This window comes from Elephas maximus, chromosome 10 (assembly GCF_024166365.1).
Source record: "Elephas maximus indicus isolate mEleMax1 chromosome 10, mEleMax1 primary haplotype, whole genome shotgun sequence".
NCBI lineage: Eukaryota > Metazoa > Chordata > Mammalia > Proboscidea > Elephantidae > Elephas > Elephas maximus.
The window spans coordinates 84,695,083-84,715,233 of record NC_064828.1 but is presented as its reverse complement, the minus strand read 5'-3'; the positions used below and the strand labels follow the sequence as shown (position 1 = coordinate 84,715,233).

The following is a 20,151-nucleotide window of genomic DNA, read 5'->3' as shown; positions in this document are numbered from 1 at the left end:
GTATTTCAAAAGTTAGATTCCATAAAAAGGTAAAGAGCATCATTCTATTATCTCTACCCATTGTAATATCAGTATTTCCATGGATATAGTACTACATGGAAGCCCTGATGACTATTCTTTCTAACCAGTGACTTTTTTTTAAGTTAAATCAACAATGCACTGTTTCATTTGTTTAAACAACTACTTATTTGCCTCCTCCCTTCATGAGAGAACATAAAAAACAAAAATTGATTCCATTTATATGTGCTCCTTTATCTACATTTTTTTTTTATCTACGTAACACAGCCTTTTGAGTTTCTATTGCTTTATTTTAAAATGAACACTTGTACTTCAATAAGTATATTCTCTTCCACCTAGAAAACTATGTTACAACAGAAAGGTTGGGAATGACCTAGAAACAGGCATGGCAGCCCTCCCTCTCCCCAGCCAGCCCCCTCCCACCAACAGAAGCATTTTTCTGTGTTAAAACAGGCTGCTATTCCAGAGCCTGGAATTTAGATGCTAAGTGAATGCAGATAGTCTCTGTGCTAGGAATTGTTTTGAGTCTAGGATGCAGTAGAAAAGCTTCTATTTTTGGTTCCTCTATCAACTCATTTTAAAGTTCAGACAAGTCCTTTAACTTTTGTGTGTCGAGGATCATTTATAAAATAGTGATATAGCCACTTGTCTATATGTCAACAGATGTTAGAGAGAAATGGATGTGAAATCTACATAGGTAAGGATGTTCTAATTAAATGCATTAACTGTAAAACAAGGGTTCCTGAAATTAAAGGACTATATTTTCATTCATTACAATATGGATTAAAATATTTCTTTTATGTGAAAGCAGTATAGAAATGAATAGGAGTATTTTAAATTTAGAGACAGAGGAAAGCACAACCTTCTTTTTATTTATATACACTATATTTGGAGCATTGGTGGTGTAGTGGTTAAGAGGTCAACTGCTAACCAGGAGGTTGGCAGTTCAAATCCACCAGCTTCTCCTTGGAAACCCTATGGGGCAGTTCTACTATTTCCTACAGAGTCGCTATGAGTCAAATTGACTCAATGGCAATGTATGGGTTTTTTAATGTGTATATACACATAATAAATTAATTAAGGGGATTTTATTTCAAAATTTGAAGAATGGTAAAGTTTTTGAAGACATCTGTTGCTGTTGTTAGGTGCCACTGAGTAGGTTCCAACTCACAGCAACCCTGTGTACAACAGAATGAAACACTGCCTGGTCCTGCACCATCCTCACATCATTGTTCTGCTTGAGCCCATTGTTGTAGCCACTGTGTCAATCCATCTCACTGAGAGTCTTCCTCTTTTTCGCCAACCCTCTAACTTTACCAAGCATGATGTCCTTCTCCAGGGTCTGGTCCCTCCTGATAACATGTCTGAAGTATGTGAGACAAAGTCTTGCCATCCTTGCTTCTAGGGAGCATTCAGACTATACCTCTTCTAAGACAGATTTGTTCTTCTGGCAGTCCATGGTATATTCAACATTCTTTGCCAACACCATAATTCAAAGGCATCAATTCTTCTTCAGTCTTCCTTATTCATTGTCCAGCTTTTGCATGCATATGAGGCATTGAAAACACCAAGGCTTGGGTCAGGCGTACCTTAGTCTTTAAAGTGACATCTTTTTTTTTTTTTTTTAACACTTTAACGACGTCTTTTGGAACAGATTTACCCAGTGCGATGCATCGCTTGATTTCTTGACTGCTGCTTCCACGGGTGTTTATTGTGGGTCCAAGTAAAATGAAATCCTTGACAGCTTCAATCTTTTCTCTGTTTATTGTGATGTTGTTTATTGGTCTAGTTGTGAGGATTTTTGTTTTCTCTATGTTGAGGTATAATCCATACAGAAGGCTGCAGTCTTTGCTCTTTATCAGTAAGTAATTCAAGTCCTCTTCACTTTCGGCAAGCAAAGTTGTGTCATCTGCATATCGCAGGTTGTTAACGAGTCTTGCTCCAATCCTGATGCCACGTTCTTCAGACAGTCCAGCTTCTCAGATTATTCGCTCAGCATACAGACTGAATAAGTATGGTGAAAGGATACAACCCTGACGCACACCCTTCCTGAATTTAAACCAGGCAGTATCCCTTGTCCTGTTTGATTGACTGTCTCTTAGTTTACGTACAGATTCTGCAGGAGCACAATTAAGTGTTCTGGAGTTTCCTTTCTTTGCAATGTTATCCATAATCTGTTATGATCTACACAGTCAAATGCCTTTGCATAGTCAATAAAACATAGGTAAACATCCTTCTAATATTCTCTGCTTTCAGCCAAGATCCATCTGACATCAGTAATGATATCCTTCACTCACGTCCTCTTCTTAAATTTCTGGCAGTTTCCTCTCGATGTATTGCTGCAACGATTTTTGAATGATCTTTAGCAAAATTTTACTTGTGTGTGATATTAATGATATTCAATAGTTTCCACATTCTGTTGGATCACCTTTCTTTGGAATGGGCACAACTATAGATCTCTTCCAGTTGATTGGTCAGGTAGCTATCTTCTGAATTTCTTGACATAGGCAAGTGAGCTCTTCCAGCATTGCATCCATATGTTGAAACGTCTCAACTGGTATTCTGTCAGTTCCTAAGCCTTGTTTTTAGTCATTCTCTTCAATGCAGATTGAATTTCTTCCTTCAGTACCATTGGTTCTTGATCATATGCTACCTCCTGAAATGGTTGACTGTCGAATTCTTTTTGGTACAATGACTCTGTTTATTCCTTCCATCTTCTTTTGATGCTTCTTGCATTGTTTAATATTTCTCCCGTAGAACCCTGCAACTTGAGGCTTAAATTTGTCCTTCTGTTCTTTCAGCTTGAGAAATGTCAAGGGTGTTCTTCCATTTTGGTTTTCTAACTCCAGGTCTTTCCATGTTTCATTACAATACTTTACTTTGTCTTCTTGAGCCGCCCTTTGAAATCTTCTGTTCTGCTCTTACACTTCATAAATTTCTTCCTTATGCTTTAGCTACTCTATGTTCAAAAGCAAGTTTCAGAGTCTCTTCTGACATCCATTTCGGTCCTTTCTTTTTTCCTGTCTTTTTAATGACCTCTTGCTTAATGCCCTAGTCTCATCTCTCACTCCCCAACATATGCAGCCCACACTGTAGCCAAGCTTGACATTGTCTCCTAGGAAAGCTGACTTGGTTACTCCCTCCCTTCCCCTCATCTGTGATGTCTGACTCTCTCCTCTGTGGCCATGAGCATCCTGTGTGGATCCCTGTTATCTCATTTTCCACACTCGTCTGTCTTCCACGTAATCTCTTTAAGATCAGATCATTTTAATTTTTTTTTTTTTTCTCGTGGGTGTCTAGCACAGTGGTGAGCCACTTCTGGGGTTTCAGATTTTCATGTCTGTGTATATGCCATTTCCTAAGCTGGAATGACCTCTTTAAAGCCCTTATTATTATTTAAAAAAAAATAAAATTTTTGATGGCACATGTTTTCAGAATTGAAATGCATACTTACTAATTGAGTGTGTTTAAACTTTTGGTTGGTAATATGGATTTGGATTTTGAGAAATATGATCTGGTAATACACACTGCCAGTAAAGTGAGTGGCACTCTGGCACCACTGATCTGTGGGAAGACAATATACCAATAAGAACTAAATAGAGAATTAATTGCAGGTGTGTTTCCATTAGGTTACATGGGGAACCTCTGGTTTTCCAAATATGACACAGAAAAACCAAAACAAACTCATCAGGGCTCCCTGACTATCACATATAAAAGCCATAATTATGCTTACTAGCCTTATGTCACAGAAATAAAAGAAAAAAAGGCAGAAGATTACAAAATTAACACATCCAGGAAGCATCATCTAACAGAATGCTCAACCTACCCAATGAGGCTTCAACTCCAGTCTGCTGGGCTTCACACATTTCAGAAGGGACCCACCTTGATGCTAAATGCATTAGAGCCGGAATAACGTACTACCTACAAGATCCAGAGGCATAAAAACTGGCTAGTATACCATTAAACCAAAAGTAACTAAAGAGTTACCTTCCCCCAGTCTGCTATTCATCCTTCTACTCCAATCTCAGTTGTCATTCCTACTCTGGGCCACCACCATTGATCACCCACACATCACAATGTTCTGCTTTTGTGGACATGTCTGTCACCCCTACTGGACTCTGAGCATTTTAAGGAGAACACCTGTGTCTTATTTATCTTTATATCCCCAGGGTCTAGCATGGAACTTTGTGAAAGCAGGTTTTCAGTATATTTATTCAAAGAATAAATGTTACATGGAACCTAGTGGTGGGTAGTGGTGATAAGGGAATTGCTTCATGGGGAAGGATGCTGAATCAGATGAAGGGATGTTCTACCACAGCAGTTCTGTGATTTTTTAAGAAGTTGGTATGAATAGAGGAGATGGGCTAGGATATAACTAAGGATGATGTTAGTGAGGTAACATGGAACACTCTGGAGAGTTTTTTTGTTTTGTTTTGTTTTTTTCTTTCTTTTGCTTAAAACAACATAAATTTATTGTCTTACAGTTCTGGAGGTCAGAAGTCTGAAGTGAGTCTTGTTATTGCTGTTAGGTGCCAACAGATCAGCTCCGATTCATGGTGACCCCATGTATAACAGAACAAAATGTTGCCAGGCCTGTGTCATCTTTATGGTCTTTCATATGTTAGAGGCCACTTCCCTGATATTGTGAAAGATGAGACGATATCTATCCAAGATGCTCATCGAACTCCACATAAGGAAGATGTTAAAAGAAAGTCACCAAGACATATTGTAATCAAACTTGCCAAAACCAAAGATAAAGAGAGAATTATAAGAGCAGCAAGGGATAAAAGAAAAGTCACCTACAAAGGAGAGCCACTAAGAATAAACTTGGACTATTCAGCAGAAACTATGCAGGCAAGAAGGCAATGGGATGACATATTTAAAAAATGGAAGGAAAAAAATTGCCTGCCAAGAATCATATACCCAGCAAAACTGTCTCTTAAATATGAAGGTGAAATTAAGACATTCCCAGATAAACACAAGTCTAGAGAATTCATAAAAAACAAACCAAAACTACAAGAAATACTAAAAGCAGTTCTTTGGTTAGAAAGACAAGGAAATCGAAAAAACACAATGCAAGATTATATATATATACATATATATATAAAGCTCAAAACAGGGTAACAGCAATGTTATTATATAAAAGAAGACAACGTCAGAATAATAAACAGGGACTAAGAAATGTAATCATACACTTTCCGTATGGAGAGGAAGATATGGCGATACAAAGAAATAAAAGTTAGGTTTAAATTTAGAAAAATAGGGGTAAATAATAAGGTAACCACAAAGGAGACAAACTATCCTACTCATCAAAATAAAATACAAGAAAAAAATAGAGACTCAGCAGAAACAAAATCAACAACAAATATGAGGAAAGGACAATATATAAAGATAATCTACTCAGCACACAAAATTAAGTGGGAAAAAGAAACTCTCAACAACACACACAAAAAAGACATCAAAAGGATAGCACTAAACTCATACCTATCCATAATTACCCTGAATGTAAATGGAGTAAATGCATCAATAAAGAGGCAGAGAGTGGCAGAATGGATTAAAAAACAAGATCCATCTATATGCGGCCTACAAGAGACACACCTTAGACTTAGAGACACAAACAAACTAAAACTCAAAGGATGGAAAAAAATATATCAAGCAAACAATAGTCAAAAAAGAGCAGCAGGGGCAATATTAATTTCTGACAAAATAGACTTTAAAGTTAAATCCATCAGAAAGGATAAGGAAGGACACTATATAATGATTAAAGGGACAACACGCCAAGAAGATATAACAATATTAAATATTTATGCACCCAATGACAAGGCTGCAAGATATATAAAACAAACTCTTTCAGCATTGAAAAGTAAGATAGACAGCTCCACACTAATAGTATGAGACTTCAACACACCACTTTCGGTGAAGGACAGGACATCCAGTAAGAAGCTCAATAAAGACACAGAAGATATAAATGCCATAATCAACCAACTAGACCTCATAGACGTATACAGAACACTCCACCCAACAGTAGCCAAGTATACTTTCTTTTCTAGTGCACATGGAACATTCTCTAGAATAGATCACATATGAGGTCATAATGCAAGCCTTAGCAGAATCCAAAACATTGAAATATTACAAAGCATCTTCTCTGACCATAAGGCCATAAAAGTGGAAATCAATAACAGGAAAAGCAGGTAAAAGAAATCAAACACTTGGAAACTGAACAACACTCTGCTCAGAAAAGACTGGACTATAGAAGACATTAAGGATGGAATAATGAAATTCAGAGAAACCAATGAGAATGAAAACACTTCCTATCAGAACCTTTGGGACACAGCAAAAGCAGTGCTCAGAGGCCACTTTATATCAATAAATGCACACATTCAAAAAGAAGAAAGGGCCAAAATCAAAGAATTATCCCTACAACTTGAAGAAATACAAAGAGAGCAACAAAAGAAACCACAGGCACCAGAAGAAAACAAATAATAAAAATTAGAGCTGAACTAAATGAAATAGAAAACAGAAAAACAATTTAAAGAATTAACAAGACCAAAAGCTGGTTTTTGGAAAAAATTAACAAAATTGATAAACCACTGGCCAAACTGACATAAGAAAAATAGGAGAGGAAGCAAATAACCTGAATAAGAAATGAGAGGGGTGATATTACAACAGACCCAACTGAAATTAAAAGAATCATATCAGATTACTATGAAAAATTGTACTCTAACAAATTTGACAACCTAGAAGAAATGGATGAATTCCTAGAAACACACTACCTACCTAAACTAACACAAACAGAAGTAGAACAACTAAATAGACCCGTAACAAAAGAAGAGATTGAAAAGGTAATCAAAAAACTCACAACAAAAAAAACCCCTCGTCCGGACAGCTTCACTGCAGAGTTCTACCAAACTTTCAGAGAAGAGTTAACACCACTACTACTAAAGGTATTTCAGACCATAGAAAACGATGGAATACTACCAAACTCATTCTGTGAAGCCACCATATCACTGATACCAAAACCAGGTAAAGACACTTCAAGAAAAGAAAATTATAGACCTATATCCCTCATGAATGTAGAAGCAAAAAGCCTCAACAAAATTCTAGCCAACAGAATTCAACAATATATCAAAAAAATAATTCACCGTGACCAAGTGGGATTCATACCAGGTATGCAGGGATGGTTCAACATTGGAAAAACCATTAATGTAATCCACCACATAAATAAAACAAAAGAATCACGTGATTTTATCAATTGATGCAGAAAAGGCATTTGACAAAGTTCAACACCCATTCATCATAAAAACTCTCAGCAAAATAGGAATAGAAGGAAAATTCCTCAACATAATAAATGGCCTCTATACAAAGCCAAAAAAATTTATACAAAGCCACTGGGGTTATACAAAGCCAACAGCCAACATCACCCTAAATGGAGAGAGCCTGAAAGCATTTCCATTGAGATCAGGAACCAGATAAGGATGCCCTTTATCACCGCTCTTATTCAACATTGTGTTGGAGGTCCTAACCAGAACAATTAAGCTAGATAAAGAAATACAGGGCATCCAGATTGGCAAGGAAGAAGTCAAAGTATCTCTATTTGCAGATGACATGATCTTATACACAGAAAACCCTAAGGAAGCCTCCAGAAAACTACTGAAACTAATAGAAGAGTTCAGCAGAGTATCGGGATACAAGACAAACATACAAAAATCAGTTGGAGTCCTCTACACCAACAAAAAGAAAACTACAGTACACTTCTGCGAGAAACCAAAAGAGACTTACATAAGTGGAAAAACGTACCTTGCTCATGGATAGGAAGACTTAACTTTATAAAAATGTCTATTCTGCCAAAAGCAATCTATACATTTAATGGAATTCCGATCCAAATCCCAAGGACACTCTCTAATGAGATGGAGAAACAAATCACTAACTTCGTATGTTAGAGGCCATTGTTGTAAATTCTGTGTTAATACATTCACTGAGGGTTTCCCTCATTTTCATTGGCCTTCTACTTTACCAGAATTGACTCAATGGCAACTAACAACAACAACTACTACTTTACCAAACATAATATCCTTTTCTAGTGATTGGTCTCTCCTGATGACATGCCCAAAGTAAGCAAGATGAACTTTTTCCATCCTTGCTTCTAAGATGAGGAAAGTTAAGTACAAAGACTATAGATTAACTTACCCAAAGTCTACACAATTAATAATTACTTGATTACTGAGATAGAAAAGAATTTTTTAACTGTGAGGAAGGTAACTGGCATGAACAAGGCTATAAATATGTAACAACTTTAACATAAAAACATGTCAGAAGATTAAAAAAAAAAAAGGCTTCCAGGAGCACATTTGTCAAAAGATGCTTCCCAGAGACACTTCCGCTGATCCATAGCCTCACCACGCAAGCAACAGGAAAGCAATGATCTTTACAGCTGGAGACGCCTCCCCGCCCACCCATCCAAACTAGCCAACTCCCCATTCTGCCACTGTTCCCACTATAATTTCTCATGGTGCCTTTTTGAATTCACACAACTCTGTTTACTTCTCTATCAAGATTTCCTCTACTAGAAAGTCAGTTCTTATGACAGCGACTTTGTCAGCGGGGTTTGCCCCTCTTTCCCTAGCACCTAGAACAAGGCCTGGCAAATATTTTTGAATGAATGACAGAACTGATATGATTCCACCAAGATGCAGTGTATTTCTTCTAGAACATTCATCTGGAGGACCAAAAACCCATTGCCATAGAGTCAATTCCGACTCAAGTAAGTCAGTAAAACTGCTCAATAAAGAAGGCTCTTTATCAACAAAGATTCATGAAAATCGTGCCCAGGGTTGATATTGGCTAGATCAGAGTTCAGGTATCCAATTCTGGAATCCATGAGCAATTTAGGAAAGAAGGAATATGTTGAGAGAGTGATAAGTATAGTGAGGGGGAGCCCATGAATAACAGAACGATTGAGCAGCTAGGACTCAAACTCTACTAGAAAATCTTTTGAAAATCAGGAGAGTGCCTGTAATTTTCTCCAAACTTACCTCCCAAAACATGTACATTTACAGCAAATACCAGTGGTAATAATGGCCTCTCTGGGTAAGCAATACCTAGGTATGACAGATAACAGTGCTGAAGAAGGACCTCGCTGATACGGGAAAGGAAGAGCTTTGAAGTCAGACCAGGAACCCTAACCCAGCTTGGACCACACTAAGACTACCAGGTGGCCTTTGGCAGATGACATCTCCATCCTAAGCTTCTGGCTCTTTACCTGGAAAATGAGAACCTCTACTTTGTGATATACCTACTCCTCACTTTTCAACTATCTTGTTATCCGATATTTCACATTTATGACAATAGTAAAAAAATCTACTAGCCCACTATTTTGCACATTAACAACATACATTTTGCAGTAACCCCTTCATAACCAGTGGGACATACAGAGCCCACCGACATTTTCTGCCTTTCAGGTCCAGAGGGCATATGCAACAGACTTAATATTTTGTGATCTGATTTTACATTCTCATTTTTGCATAATGCCAATTTTCTCATAATGACCCAGTCTTTGGAACCTAATCATGCCAATAAGTGAGGAATGGGTGTACTGCTTTTGAAGTGAGAATGAAATAAATCATGTTAATTCTTTAGCAGAGAATGTAGAAACTGGCTAGCAGTCTTGTTCTAGGCCAACATTTCTCATGTGACATCCGCAGGCCACATGCTTCAGAATCAATGGAGAAGGACCCCCTCCCAACTCAGATATTCTGTCTCAGTTCACCTGGCACAGAGTCAGCATCAGTTTAACAAGCTCCTCAGGTGATCCTGAGGCACAGCAAAGAAGAGGACCATACAATTACACTGAAAAACCAGTTACCATTGAGGTGATTCCTAACTCATGCTGATCCCATATACGTCAGAGTAGAACTGTACTCTGTTAGGGTTTTCATGGCTGTGACATTTTAAATGCAGTTCACCAGGCCTTTCTTCTAAGGTGTCTGTGGGTGGGTTTGAACTGTCAGCGTTTCTGTTAGTAGCCAAGTGTTTAATTGTTTATACCACCCAGAGACTCCATAATTACACTAATGCCACTAAAATCCTTGTCACATGCAGCTAAAAGCCTTAAACTTCAGGCCTGCCACTCTTAATGGCCAGCCCTGAAAACCTTTTCCCTATACAGGGAATATCAGGCAGGAGAGGTAATCAAGCCTTGACTGTAATACAGTCTGAGTATTTATTTAGGCTGTCAAATAAGAATTTCTCTTGATGTTATTTTCTCTCCATCTTACATCAAATTCACATTGTTTGCCTCAGCCCATTAAAACCCAATGGATTCTTATTCTGACATCAGCAATGTTAAGCACTTCAGAAAAAAATTTTACAGGATGTGTGCTAGCTCAGTAGTACATGCTTGTTTATACAGCTCTAATCTGACTGAGTGGGCAGGAACCTCAAGGGGAAAGAAGGAAGAACAACAGCTCTAAAGAACAAATAACTCTTTCTGTTATAGCAGAGTCTGCCAACTTGACATTTCCTATATGCTCAAAGTTCAAATGACAGATTGAGTGTCTGTATTCAGGTAATGCACCAAAGATCTTAAAGCAAGGCGATAGCACTCAACCCCTAAGGGACAATTCTTGTGGCAATGCCAAGTACCCATTATTTTACAGGAATATAATATGTGATCATTTCATCCTTCAGTTAGAAATGAACAGTTCCCAAAAGCTGGCCCATGAATCTGAACCAGGCTAGCAGCCTCAGAAACACTCAGGAGATATTCTAAAGATACATATTCCTGTGTTCCCATGCTCCAGAAATCCCAATCCGGTAGACCTAGGGTGGAAACCCTGGCGACGAAGTGGTTAAGAGCTACGGCTGCTAATCAAAAGGTCGGCAGTTCGAATCTACCAGGCACTCCTTGGAAACCCTATGGGGCAGTTCTACTCTGTCCTATAGGGTCGCTGTGAGTCAAAATCAATGCCACGGCAATGAGTTTCATCTGCCAACTTTTAGGTTAGCGGTCAAGCGCGAACCTTTTGCAACATCCAGGGGGCTTAACTACAAGTGGATATTATTATTCCCACTTAAAAAAAAAAATAGTTGCTGTCAAGTCAACTCTAACTAATGGCGACCTCATGTGTGTCGAAATAGAACTGTGCTCCACAGGCTTTTCAATGGCTGATTTTTCTGGAATTAGATTGCCAGGCCTTTCTTCTAAGGCATCTCTGAGTGGACCTGACCTACCCTTTTGCTCCACCTGAGCATGGTAACCACTTGTATCACCCAAGGACTCCATTCCCACTCTAAATAGAGAAAATTGGGACTCAAGAACAGATAATGTGCCCAAAGTATCTCAATTTGTAAGCCAAGAAACCAGGATTCCAATCCAGGACCAACTTCAATGCCCACAGTCTTTCCATCATGTCAATCTTGGTCTCCTGTGAAACTACCTGTATAAAGTCTAGCCCAGGTAGGACCTCAACTAATTTGTGTTTCCTTCATTCTACTCCTAGTGTATCAGTGAAGTCAACATCCTCATATCAATCCCCACCTTAAGACATATAAAATGCAATCTTCTTTAAGTTGCCACAACTGCCTGACAGCCTAAACAAACTCGTCTACCAAAGCTGCTTATAAAGGAAAATATTTTGCAATCCTTAGTTTAAACAAAGCTCCTAAAATTTAAACTGGGAGGGAGAAGTGGAAAGTTCCCCCATATAACCTGATGTGCTTGGCCACTGGAGTCTGTATGAGCCAGTGACTGCTTCACAATTCTGTTACTCAATCATTGCTTAAACTCCAGGTCTGCCCAGGTATCCCCTCTTACCAGGACTCTGAACTCCACACTGCTCTAACACCCCCAGATCCCATCAACTCCCCACCTACATTTCCCACCCTTTGAATTCTTCTTGTGGAAACAGTGGGCCCACTATGTCCTTCTACCACCTCTCTTAACTTTTACCTCTGTGACCTTAAGGGAAACTTGGCTTCCCCCAGTGACAGTCCCCCTCACCCCGCACAGCCCAACTGTCCTTACTCCATGTATCTCAAGACCAGGAACTAAGGTAGGCAGCCTCCTGGCTCTCTACTGAATCTTCAAATGATTTCCCTCCCTTCTTCCCACACAAATCCCTGTTCCTGTGACACTTAACACTATCAGGCTATGCCACTTTCTTCCCATCCTCACTGCTGTTTTCCACCTTCCTTCTGCTTATGCCTTTTCAGTTCCTGAAGTACTTGACCTCAAGATCTCAGAGGTTTTCTTCTCCATCCTTCACTTCTTCATCAATGTTGGTGACTTTAACTTCAGAGTCAAAGACCTACTTGAAAGCTGGTCTCTAAGTCCCTTTATTTCGTCACCTCCACTCCTCCTCTGCCACCCTCCCAAATGGTTATTCCCTGAACTTTGTCATCACCAGCAACTGTACCACCTCAAATCCCGATACAAACACCTCCATGCTGTCCACTTTCCTTCCTCCATCTCACTTAGTCTACATTCAGTGCAAACATTCTCCAAACTCATGTAGGCATTTAATCCATTGAACTCACAACTTTTTTACTAATCATTTACTCTTCACTTAGCTTTCATAGTCTTCATTCACTGGCTTAAATTCCATGCTCCTTCATTATTATTACTCCCTGGAAAACACCCTCAATCTCTCACCTGCCGCTTTCTATGTCATAATGTTCTAGCAAAACCAAACATTAGTGGAACTCAAATATCCACCACCTCCAAGCAGATGAAACATTCTGGGGTGAGAAAGAACCACAGACATACTTAGAATTCATGACCACAAACTTTAAATGAGTGGCCAACACTGTCCAACAAACCTAAAATGTTTTCCTACCCAAGTTTACTTTCTCCCTTTCTAAATTGGCTATTTTATATCTTCTCCTTGCTCAAACTTTACACATCATCTCTCGATTTTCAGTTGTGGTCTCACTCTGAAACTACATTGAAGAAATGGAAGTCAGCAGAGGGCAAGTCCCTCATCTTTAGACACTCACACTAGGGCCACACCATGTTCTCTGTCTTCTGTCTTATTACAATAAAGGCAGTGTTGCTGTGCTTTCTAAGAGGAAGTTCCTCTAGCTTTTTTCTAGATCACATTATCTCTTACCTCCTAGAAGACTTTATTCCTTCAACCAGCACTTACTGTTTTTGTGTCCACAATCTCTCCCTCTCTTCAAGACCATGCCCAATACCTCTGTCTCTTCTAGATCACAGAAACATCCTCCCCATTCTCCCATTTTTAAGAAACCATGCTCTGGCTCCACATCTCCCACTAGCTAGGCTCCATTTCTCATTGCCATTTCACAGTAAAACTGGAACCATAAACTGGTAGAAACACTTAAAAGGTTAATTCTGACAAATTGCTGGATGCTGATGGTAGACGAGAGTAAGACTGAGAAATCCCTGAGGTTACAGTCTTAGGGTGGCCTATACATTTTCATGGGCCTTACCTCCAGGAACCCCACCAGTTTCTCCCTGTGAAGATTGGAGAAAAACCCCCCCATATCTCTGGTAGGGAAAAGGGAAGATTAAGCATTATGCCCAGAGTCTTCTTCATAATGAAGGTCTCATCTTCAGAGGAAACTTTTACAGAGCCTTATCCCAGCTGAGGAAACCCTGGTGGCATAGTGGTTAGGAGCTACAGCTGCTAACCAAAAGGTTGGCAGTTCAAATCCACCAGAATCTCCTTGGAAACCATATGGGGCAGCTCTATTCTGTCCCATAGGGTTGCTATGAGTAGGAATCAGCTAGACGGCAATGAGTTTGGTTTGATTTTTATCCCAGTCCCTTCCAGCCTTCAATCTCATTAAGCAGGGGAAAACACAGTTACAATGGGTCAGGGCTTCGAGAAAATAGATTGAGAACACCGCAACCAGGGAAGGGAGTAGGAGGTAGAGAAAAAAAAAGCTATAAGACTGGAGAAACATTTGTGAAGTTCAAAATCCCAAGACACAGGCCCACTAAAAGGTAGAGATTTAATCATCACAGGCCTTACCACCACATCAACAGGGCTCCAGTAAAATAGCAGTGGATTGCAGCTGAAAGAGCTATAAGACGTAGACTTTCTCTAAGGAAGAACACTTACGGAAGCCCAAAGACAACAGGGGAAATAAAAGGAAGGACTCTAGAGGAATTTAAGCTTCCACACCTAACAAACATTAAACACAGCCCAACTCCTAGCCATATTAACATAAAACCTCACACTAAAAGCCTATTTACCTCAGCTCTTATTGCATGATAGAGCATGTCTGGCTTTAAACAAAATTACCAGGCATGTGAAATGGCAAGAAAAAAACACAGTCTGAAGAGACAAAACAATCATAAGAATCAGACTAAGATATGATACAGATGCTGGAATTATCAGACAGGAAATTTAAAATTACTATGATTAATATGTTATAGATTCTAATGAAAAGTAGAAAACATGTAAGAATAGATGGTAATGAGAGCGGAGAGATGGAAACTAAGAAAGAATCAATAGGAAATGTTAGAAATCAAAAACACCATAACAGAAATGAAGAATGCCTTTAATAGGCTTATCATTAGACTTGAAATGGCAAAGAGTCAGTGAGCTCGAAGACAGGTCAATAGAAACTTCCCAAACTCAAATGCAAAGAAAGAATAAAAAACAACAAAGGGCATATATGAACTGTGGAATAATATCAAAAGGTGTAACATATGTGTAATTGGAATACCAGAAGGAGATGAAAGAGAGAATGGAGTAAAAGAAATATTTGAGGTAATGATAGCCGAGAACTTTCCAAAATTAATGACAGACATCAAATCACAGATCTAGGAAGCTCACAGAACACCAGTAAAGACAAATACCAAAAAACTACATCCAGGTATATCATATTCAAAATGCAGAAAATCAAAGACAAAGAGAAAAATCTTGAGAGAAGGCATACAAAAAAACAAATACCTAACATGTAGAGGAACAGGAGCCCTGGTGGCACAGTGGTTAAAAGCTATGGCTGCTAACCACAAGGTCAGCAGTTTGAATCTACCAGCCACTCCTCAGAAACCCTATGGTACAGTTCTACTCAGTTCTATAGGGTCACTGTGAGTCAAAATTGACTCGACAGCAATGAGTTTGTTTCTTTTTTTTTTTTCCTTGATATAGAGGAACAAGGAGAAAATTTACAGCAAACTTATCATCAGAAACCGTGCAAACAAGAAGAAAGCAGAATGAGATATTCAGAATGTTCAAAGAAAAAACCCACCGACCTAAAATTCTATATCCAGTGAAATTATCCTTCAAAGTAGAAGGAGAAATAAAGACTTTCTCAGACAAACAAAAACTGAGGTAATTCACCACCAGCAGACCTACCCTGCAAGAAATGCTAAAATAAATTCTTCAGGCAGATGGAAATAATATAAGCCAGAAACTTAGCTTCACATAAAGAAAGGGCAAGCATCAGAAATGGAATAAATGAAGGTAAAATAAAATCTTTTATTTTTCTTATTCTTAATTTATCTAATACAAAGAACCAAAAAAGCCCAAACTCACTGCCGTCAAGTCTATTCTGACTCATAGCAACCCTATAGGACACAGTAGAACTCCCTTTAGAGTTTCCAAGGAGCGCCAGGTGGATTCAAACTGTTGACCTTTTGGTTAGCAGCTGTAGCACTTAACCACTGCGCCAGCAGGGTTTCCATAGAAAAGATAGACACTTTTAAACAATATTCCTAAACTATGGAGGAAAAAAAAGGCTAGCGTATCAATGGCTTTTTACCCTAACAGAGAGCCCTGGAATAGCCCTTGACAATTAACTAGCCAAGGTTGGCAAACTAGGGCTTGTGGGACAAATTAAACTTGACACCTGTCTTTGTATAGTCCATGAGCCAAGGACTTTTAAATGGCTTAAAAAACTGTCAAAAGAAGACTAACATTTTATGACACATGAAAATTATATGAAATTCAAATTTCTGTGTCCATTAATACAGTCTTATAAATAAATGCCCATTTGTTTACTTATTGTCTAGGATTGCTTTTACTCTACAATCTCAAAGCTAAGTAGTTGCGACAGAAACCATATCATATGGCCCACATGGCTTAAAATATTTACTATTTGCTCCTTAACAGAAAAGGTTTCTTGTCCCTTGAGTAAATCCAATCATTTTATTTTTCAGAGGATGAAGTTGAGGCCTGGGGTGGTCAATTTATGGCCAAATGTCATTCAGCTGGTTAGTAACAGAGCCGGCATTAGAATTCACATCTTAACTCCCAAATGCCTCCCTTCTCAATCGAGAGGAGTTACATTTCCTAAATATGGGTTCTAAGATTGTGGTTTGTAATATTATTCCCTGTAGGGACTGCAGAAGTAACTTATTCTTATTTCACATGAAAGACTATGTGACTGCTAGGAAGAAGTGGGAGTGCCAGAGAAAGCTTTACCAATTTTTATATACAAGAAGGGGATGACTAAGAGATGAAGAGAATGACATGTTCCCAGAGGACCTAAAAAGACAAGTGCTCCTATTGGCTTTTCTTTTTTTTTAAGAGTATAAATTTTATTCCTTGGATTTTGTTGTCTCCTTTCGTTCCCTTTTTTTAAGAACTGGTAAAATCAGTATGTTTATACCCTAAAGTCCTGTCAGTTTGTCATACTGTGGTAACTTATGGGTTGCTATGATGGAAACTATGCCACTAGTATTTTAAATACCAGCAGAATCACCCATGGTGAACAGGCTTTAGTGGTGCTTTGCACAATAAAACAGACTAGGAAAAAAGACCAGGCAATCTATTTCCAAAAATTAGCCAATGTAAACCTTATGGATCACAACAGAACATTGTCCAACTTGCTTGCTTTGGACACGTCATCAAGACGGATCAACTGTTGGTGGTGCACACCATGTTTGGTGAGGTAGAGGGCCGAAGAGGGAATGGGAGACCCTTAGCAAGATGGAATGGCACCACAGCTCCAATGATGGACGTGAACATGCCAGCAATTGTGAGGATAATGCAGGACCAGGCAATGTTTTGTTCTGTTGCACATAAGGTTGCCACAAGTGGGAGTCTACTTGATGGCAGCTATCTATCTCTATACCCTAAAACTGGGCATTTAAATGTAATATAGGGTGCATCTCTTCTGTGACTCTGTAATGTATATACCTGGAGCAGCAATAGTAGGTTCTCCCTCTTTTAGAGATAATGGAACTTATCAAAAGAAAGATCTAGTCATAAAACTCACCAGCCAGAAAAAATATAGGTCAAAGAAGTAACGACTGTATATATCCCTGAGGGTTTGTTTTTACAGTTTTACTCCTACCACCATGTATATGGAAGACAAAAATAGTACAGTGAGAATGTTCCACTTCCCACAAGAAGGAACTAGCTCATTAACAGACCAACCCTCAAGAACAACTAGAAAAGTTGGATAAAATATTAAAAAACAGAAGGCTACCAAGACAATAAGGACACGTGAGACCAAGATCCAGGAGGAAATGGAAGTGCAGAGGTGACATTCCACTCTGCAGAAGTCTCATGCAGCTATGGTTTTGAGGCACTTATACAAATTCAACATCCATTCATGAAAATACTCTTAGCAAATTTGGAATAGAAGGAAATTTGCTTCGTCTGATAATTTACAGCAAACATAATTCTTAATAATGAAATTCTGAAAACTTTCCCACTGAGATTAGGAATAATACAAGGATGCTCACTACCACCTTTGCTATTCACCATTCGATTGGTGGTCTTAGCCAATGCAATAAGTACATAAATAAATAAAAGGCATAATGACTGGAAAAGAAAAAGTAAAAGCTGTTTTGTTGGTAACGTGATTGTGTACATGGAAAATATATTAATAATCCACAGAGGACTATTAGAATTCTTAAGTGAATTTAGTAAAGGCACTGGATACAAGGTCAATCTATAAAAATCAATCGTATTTCTATACACCAGCAATATTTTTTAAAAGATGTCATTCATAATAACATTAACTTCAAATGCTATGAATATATCTAAGGAAAAATATGTAATATCTTTACAATGTAAAAAGGTACAAAACATTAAGAAAATGAAAGAATATATAAGTAAATAGAATATACCTTGCTGGTGGATTGAAATAGTTAACATTGTAAAGGCATAGTCTTAGTTATCTAGTGCTACTGTAACAGAAATACCACAAGCAGATGGATTTAACAAAGAGAAGTTTATTTTCTCACAGTAAAGTCAGCTAAAAGTGCAAATTCAGGGTGTTAGCTCCAGGGGAAGTCTTTCTCTCTCTGTCAGCTCTGGAGCAAGATCCTTGTCCTCAATCTTTCCATGGTCAAGTAGCTTCTCAGGCACAGGGACCCCAGGTCCAAAGGATGAGCTCTGCTCCTGGTGCTGCTTTCTTGATGATATGAGGTCTCCAGTCTCTCTGCTCGCTTCTATCTTTTATATCTCAAGAGATTGCCTCAAGACACAATCCAATCCTGTAGTTTGGGTCCTGCCTCACTAACACAACTGCCATCCATCCTCCCTCATTAACATCATACCGGCAGGATTTACAACATATAGGAAAATCACACAATACTGGGAATCATGGTCCAGCCCAAATGATACACACATTTTTGGGGGGACATAATTTCAATCCGTAACAGGCATTTACTTCCAATTTGACCTAGAGGTTTAATGCAATCCAAATCAAAAGCCCACCTAAAGATGATTCTGAAATTCATGTGGTAATTTAAATGGTTAAGGATAACCAAAGTATTCTTAAAATAAGAACAAAGCTAAAGAATATGCACTACTGGATATTAAGGCTTATTATAAAGATGTTTCAACAAACAGATGCAGCGTTGGAGGTGCTCACTCATCTATGCCAAGAAATATGGAAGACAGCTTCTTGGCCAACTGACTAGAAGAGATCCACATTTATGCCTATTCCCAAGAAAGGTGATCCAACCGAATGTGGAAATTACAGAACGATATCATTAATATCACACACAAGCAAAATTTTGCTGAAGATCATTCAAAAACGGCTGCAGCAGTATATCAATAGGGAACTGCCAGAAATTCAGGCCTGTTTCAGAAGACGACGTGGAACCAGGGATATCATTGCTGATGTCAGATGGATCCTGGCTGAAAGCAGAGAATACCAGAAGGATGTTTACCTGTGTTTTATCGACTATGCAAAGGCATTCGACTGTGAGGATCATAACAAACTATGGATAACATTGTGAAGAATGGGAATTCCAGAACATTTAATCGTGCTCATTAGGAACCTTTACATAGATCAAGAGGCAGTTGTTTGGAAAGAACAAGGGGATACTGATTGGTTTAAAGTCAGGAAAGGTGTGTGGCAGGGCTGTATTCTTTCATCGTACCTATTCAAGCTGTATGCTGAGCAAATAATACAAGAAGCTGGACTATATGAAGAAGAACAGGGCACAGGATGGGAGGAAAACTCATTGACAACCTGCGTTATGCAGATGACACAACCTTGCTTGCTGAAAGTGAAGAGGATTTGAAGCACTTACTAATGAAGATCAAAGACCATAGCCTTCAGTATGGATTGCACCTCAACATAAAGAAAATAAAAATCCTCACAACTGGACCAACGAGCAACATCATGATAAATGGAGAAAACATTGAAGTTGTCAAGGATTTCGTTTTACTTGCATCAACAATCAAAAGCCATGGAAGCAGCAGTCAAGAAATCAAAAGACTCATTGCATCGGGTAAATGTGCTGCAAAGGAGCTCTTTAAAATGTTGAAGAGCAAAGATGTCAGCTTGAAGACTAAGGTGCGCCTGACCCAAACCATGGTATTTTCAATCGCATCATATGCATGTGAAAGCTGGACAGTGAATAAGGAAGACCAAAGAAGAATTTACACCTTTGAATTGTGGTGTTGGCAAAGAATATTGAGTATACTATGGACAGCCAAAAGAACGAACAAATCTGTCTTAGAAGAAGTACAATCAGAATGCTCCTCAGAAGCAAGGATGTCGAGACTGTGTCTTACATAATTTGGACATGTTATCGGGAGGGATCAGTTGCTGGAGAAGGGACATCATGCTTGGCAAAGCACAGGGTTAGTGGAAAAGAGGAAGACCCGCAAGGAGGTGGATTGACATAGTGGCTTCAACAACGAGCTCAAGCATAATGACGATTGTAAGGATGGCGCAGGATTGGGTAGTGTT

General features: G+C 38.7%; 1 protein-coding gene across 8 annotated transcripts in view; it reads right to left on the bottom strand.

Annotated features, from left to right (window-relative positions):
* Positions 1-20,151, bottom strand: part of RGS6 (regulator of G protein signaling 6) — a 673,554-nt gene that overhangs the window by 617,235 nt on the left and 36,168 nt on the right. The gene's annotated exons all lie outside the window — the stretch shown is intronic.